This window comes from Capsicum annuum, unplaced genomic scaffold, assembly GCF_002878395.1.
Source record: "Capsicum annuum cultivar UCD-10X-F1 unplaced genomic scaffold, UCD10Xv1.1 ctg73668, whole genome shotgun sequence".
In the NCBI taxonomy this organism is placed as follows: Eukaryota; Viridiplantae; Streptophyta; class Magnoliopsida; order Solanales; family Solanaceae; genus Capsicum; species Capsicum annuum.
This window is the reverse complement of record NW_025883705.1, coordinates 14,600-20,836: the sequence shown is the minus strand read 5'-3', so window position 1 is coordinate 20,836 and position 6,237 is coordinate 14,600. Positions and strand designations below refer to the sequence as shown.

The following is a 6,237-nucleotide window of genomic DNA, read 5'->3' as shown; positions in this document are numbered from 1 at the left end:
TGGTGGAAGAAAATAATTAAATGTAAAATGATTTAAATAGATAATCTGAAACTGTTGGTGACACTTAATAAACTGTCATTGATGTTGACCTATGTCAAGTTTATGTAAATAATATACTTTTTCCTTAAGGGTCCATCGATTAGTCTGGTCTACCATAGACTTACACCTTTAGGAGTTCATCGATTGATCTCCTGATTATGTGTAGACCACGGTGATCTATGTACACTGCTATAGACAATAACTTGGACGTTGCTTAAAAATAAATGAATAAATAAATTAAAAATAAATGTAGTGTGGGTTTCTACACATGTGAAGGAGTGTAAACTAGTCACATAATCATATTAGAGCTTTATACAAATTAGGGGGTGAATTAAGGAGTGTGTGGATGGGTAGTGATTGAATGTACAATATCCTAAAAGTAATTTTTGTCAAAGAAAAAGTATTTTTTGATGATATATATTATATTTGATGACTACGCATTCCACGTCCTCCTCCAATCACCACCCCCAAATCAAAAGTGTATGTGGAATATTGTCAACACAAATGTTACTATTAATTTCATCAACGATATCCATGACCATATCTTTTTGGTGTGCTTCTTCTGTTTCTTCTTTCTGTTCTCCTTCTTCTTTGTCTGCTGCTTATTCCTTTCCATCTTCGGCTTTATCTCCTTTTTCTCAACATCTGCAGCTGCTGCTGCTTCATTCTCACCTTGTTCTCCTTCTTTTTCAGCATCTGCAGCAGATGGTGCTTCTTCAACTTTCTTTTCTTTCTCAGCTTCTTCTTTTTCTTCACCTGCAGCAGCCGTTTCTTCCCCAACTCCATTTTCTTCCTCAACTCCTTCTTTTTCTTTACCTTCTGCTTCTTTCTCAGCTTCTCTTTTGTCAATTTCTTCTTCTTCTTTATTAGCTTCTTGTTTTTCGCTGCCTTCTTCTTGATATGCTGTTGCTTCTTTTTCAGATTCAGCTTCTTCTTCTTCTTCTTCTTCCTCTTCTTCTTCTTCTTCTTCTTCTTCTTCTTCTTCTTCTTTTCTAGTTTCTTCTTGGCTCTTATCTTTTTTCATTTCTTCTTCTTCATCTTTCTTTTCTTCTTTTTTTTTTCTTCTACTACAATAGTGGACAACATATCCATTTTGCTCCTTTGTTCTCCTTGTTCTTTCCTCTCCGATTCTTAAAGGTCCACATGCACTTTGTCATCATATTACAAAGTGTTACTAATAATTAAGACTTAAAATTCATTAACTACATCAATTATTAAGTGAAGTTACCTCGCTCATATTATCACTCACCCTTTTCCCTTTTCTTTAGTCTTTCCTCTTTGATATAGGCAGCAATATCCAACACTTCTTCCTCCAGAATAGAAACACACTTATGAAGATCCTCAGGGGATGAGGTGCCCACTACATCTTTGAAGGTGCTCGGAGAATAATCATCACCAATGCATACTCCAACGGAGTTACTACCCCAATCTCCGTCAACATCACTGGCCTCATTTGAAGTAAGGACAGTCACCCCTTCTAACTCTTTCTTCAATACATCGAGGACGTTATTCTTTACCTTATCTGTATATGACTTAAACGTAACCATGTAATCCATCATCGCCTCACGAAAAGTAGGGATGATGTATGAGTGCACGTTCTACAAAAAAATACTAACAGTTACATAACATTTGATACAACAGTAGTATTATAACATAATAAAAATAAACTTATATCTCGATAAATTTTCCTTTATACTTTAATGGGTTGCCTTCAATTATCCTGTCACTTTTTTTAGTGTGCCATCTGTGGATGCAGGAAATGGAAAATGGTTCATCCATTGATTTTGTAGCAAATTTTCCAAGAAGAGGAAAGGCCTTATTGATAAAAATCTGCAAGCAATACAGTAGTGAAAAAATAACTCAAATTCTGTGACAGACTATAAAGAAAACATAAATCTATGATAATCTTATAAAAGGGTTGATGGTAGATACTGTGAATGCCCAGGGAAATTCAAATAGAGCATAGGATGCCCTCTACATCTCATCAAATACTTCCCCCAACTTCTTCAGGTCACTTTTCATCTCCAGATAGTCTATGGTTAGTTGAAATGTCTCTTTCCCAGGGATAACTCTCGAAGAAACTCAAAGAATCGATCATTTAACTTGAATTTTTTTTTATTTTTTTGTTTTCATTTAACTTGAATATTTTTTTTTTTTTGAAATGTTCTAAACATTCAACTTGAATTTTGTTAATTTTTGCATTTGCATTTAACTTGAATTTTTTTTATTTTTTGTTAGATGTGCTTTGATTTCAATGCGAAGAATCCTACATGGGCGTCGGTAACATATGGGATCTTTTTGGGCATTGATTGTTCGACAATGCATCATAGCATTGGTATTCATATGAATTTTGTTAGGTACATTTTAAAGTTTGAGACTTTGCTTTTTATTTTATGGATTTGTATATTGTTTTTGGCTTGATAAGCTGGTTTTCAGCCATCAAAAATAGCCTCTCTACCACACCTTTGTCGTAGAGGTAAGGTTTGCCTACGTTGTAGAGATCCCCAAACCCCACTGGGTATGTTCTTTTTGTTGTTATTGAGCTGATTTCCAGCTATCAAAAACAATCTGTCTATCTCACCTTCAAGGTAGAGCTAAAGTCTGTGTACATTGTAGAGCTCCCCAGACCCCACTAGGTATGATGTTGTTGTTGTTCTTGAGCTGATTTTCAGCTATCAAAAACAACGTCTCTACCTCACCTTCGAGGTAAGAGGAAAGGTTTGCATACATTGTATAGCTTCCCATACCCCTCTAGGTATGTCGTCGTCATTGAGTTAATTTTTAGCTATTGGAAACAGCCTCTCAACCTCACCATTGAGGTAAGAGGTAAGGTTTCCATACATTATAGATCTCCCCAGAGCATACTGGGTATGTGGTATTGTTGTTGTTGTTATTAAGCTAATTTTCAGCTATCAAAAATAGCTTCTCTACCTCACCTTTGAGGTAAGAGGTAAAGTTTGCATAAATTGTAGACCTATAGCGCCCCGAAGTTTTTCTTAGCTAAATTTTTCCTTAAAATATCAAGCATTGGCTTCTAGAATGATTTACAGTTATTTCCCTATGGAATCCCTTAGATTTCAACTTTTCATTTCGTGGATGATTGAATAAGTTTTCCGTCGACATAAGATGTGTCCAAAACGGACACTCGGTGAAGGAATTATGGTTAATTTAAGTTCTAGTCATAAAACACCATCATTCTTATCCTTGGCTCATCGTGGAGAGGGTGTAAATGATGATGGTCAATTTTTAGTGGGACTCTACGATGGTGGCGCATCGCGGAGTGGGTCAAATTCCCATTCATCAATTTCCAGTGAGCCACCGTGATAGTGGTATGTCGTGGTGGCCCAGGAAATCGAGTTCCCAGTTATATTTTAATACTGATCACATTAAGGGTATATTGGGTATTTTCCCACACCCTTATCAGTCTAAACATGAGATTTCAACCCCAATTGAGCATATTACTCATACATTCACCAAAAATATTCAAGAACACTCTCTAGGATTCCATATTAATAATTTAGATAAAACAAAATTCAATCGTGGGTTTTCAAAACAAATTGAAGATTTGGAATCCCCAAGCCACGGGCATCAAGAAGCATCCTTTAAATTCCTAGATAGAGGAACGTGGGGTTTATCATAAAAACCACAAGGGCTTAAAACTATTAGAGCATGATGTTTAGATTTTTATGCATGAATTTCAAAGGGGTTTTGGAATCTATGTTCTAAATTACGTACTCCGAATGTTTTAATATTACTATTGTTTTGACCTTGTGGTACTATCCCCTAAATTGATTTACATGTATACGTATATGTATGGAATTTCAGATTTAAGATTGTTGAGAGCATAAATTATGAACTCTCTCTCATGTATTAAATTAAAGATTATGGTTTTGTGATTTGAAAGATGTTTTTGCAATATTATAGCAGTTGAGCATGATTTGAAATTATTGAGAGCTTGTTTCTTGATATAAATATATTCTTGTGTTTAAGAGAAAGAATTGCTTATGAATTGAGAACTTTGACATGACCACCTTGTACCGTACAACTAAAATGCTTGACAAAGATGAGTTCCTTGCATGTGTTTACATGAGGTTTAAGAAAGAGTTTCTTTAAATTGAATTATTCAAATGGTGGTCCCAATACTTGTGTTTTGAAAACAGAGATTTACGATAGACTAATAATGGCTCAGAGATGTGACTTTCAAGTCAATGGTATGACGATACCATATGTATTTATGCCATAACAGACTATGTATTCAGAGCATATTTTCAGAGTATGTTTTCAGAGATTGTATGTTTTGATAGAGTTTTAAAAAGGGGATTAAAAAGGGTTAGGTTGTTACCCAAAGAAGACACGAGTTCAAGAAACTCTTTGCCTGAAATTGTACTTACCAATACGGGTAGATTATTATAGTATGCTGGTGACGGCCGTGTGGCATAGTAGATTCAGAGACTCCGACCCTTACGGCACACTTGGGTTAGGGGCTTAGTTGCCGAGTTAATGGTAGTTTCCATATGGCCCATGGAATTGTTCAGAATTGTAGGGTATACCACCTAGCGCAGAAGTAACACAGATTTCTCAAAGTTGAGATCATTTTTACAGAGTCTTTAAAATTCCCATGTGAATTCTTACTATATGATATACTTATGAACTGTTTCAAATTACTCTCATATATGTTGAATAATAAATGATTATTTTGGATATCCTCTGCGTGTCAATACATCTGTATTGACCCGCCTTCCCCTACTTCTCAGATTTCGATACTCAGTCTAGGGGTCCAGATAAGTGTAGATAATTCAGACATCTTATCAAATTGTGCAGTACTGAGCCTTCTCTATTCCAGAATGCCTGCCCTTTCAGATTATGTCACTTATTTCAGTTTTGGTTTACTGGGGGTGTTGTCCAAGTTTCAGATAGTTGTTAGATTTTCATGTAGTAGAGATTTCGCAGACTGCGTTAGATGTTAATTAGATGTAGTTGATTTACAGTTTCAATACTTATGTTGAATTTAGAATTGACCATGTTTTCGTAGCAGATTATGTTTCCACATCTTCTTTTATTATATGAATGTTGCGCATGATTATCAGATAGAGAAGGGCATTCTGGGCCTTCATGGTTCGGGATGTCCATCACGGCCAGGCCCAAGTTTAGGTCGTGACAAACTTGGTATCAGAGCACAGTTCATGGTCCCAGGGTTTCTATGAAATCGTGTTGGGTAGAGTCTTATTTATGGGTGTTTAGAGAGCCATACTTACAAGAAGGATGTTACTAGGTGTTTTAGAATGTTTCTCTTCTTTGTGATTTAGTTCGTGCTTCAAAGTCTAATCTTTCCCCTAATCAATGACCTATTACTTTCCAAAAAACCAGTGATGCCTCCCCATCGTACCAATGTTAATTATCAGGATGATGAAGTCCGTCCCACCCATGGGATACGAACCCCAGAACCTATTCCTAGTCCGAGAGTACCTCCTGTGCCAACCAGTCCGCCCCACCCATGTATTTGCCGAGACTGGAAGAGTGGAGAAGTAAAGTTCGAAATGGGCATGTTGGACTTCTTGGCTGTGAGTCTTGTGAAAATAGGCTACATGCCTTTTTTTTCTAACCACTGCATCATACTTTGGGCCTCATCACTTCCATAGTTGCTCATCTTATTTCACCGCGGTGGATGGACCTCTTCCTAGCTGTAACAATCAGCATATCAGAAGTACAAGTCAAGCAGCGCAACAAAGACAATATTATTTACCTTATTAAGAAAGTGATGACAAAAACGAATCTTGGATACCTTCTTAAACCTAACCTGATTTGATTGATCATGAGGAAAATTTGCAATGGGAGACTATGGAAAGCCATGAACACTAACTTTGATGTGTTTTTGCCGTCTACTGAGCTTTTTTTTAAAAGAGGCTGTGTTTGTGGTGGTGGGTGTGGGTGGGGGATACAAAAGCGGAAGATAAGAGTTCGAGTGCATGTTAGTATGTATTAGGGAGGGTTGATAATATAGCTTCGCATTCCTTAGTCATGGTTGAGATATCTGTTACGGGCTGAGGGCAATCTTTTGCCTCTGTCACCACCTCCTTTTCTTCTGTACTCCTGTCATCCCAATTTGTTAGGTATAGTTTGCCTTCTTTCTGTTATTTTGGCGTTTCTAAGACCCTCCATTTTCTAATGAATTGATTCTTGCAGGTCTACAAATTTAGA

At 36.6% G+C, this 6,237-nt stretch overlaps 1 pseudogene; it reads left to right on the top strand.

The window, feature by feature from the left end:
* Window positions 1-5,408: 5,408 nt before the first annotated feature.
* The window catches only part of LOC124894402, a 1,623-nt pseudogene continuing 794 nt past the window's right edge, over window positions 5,409-6,237 (top strand).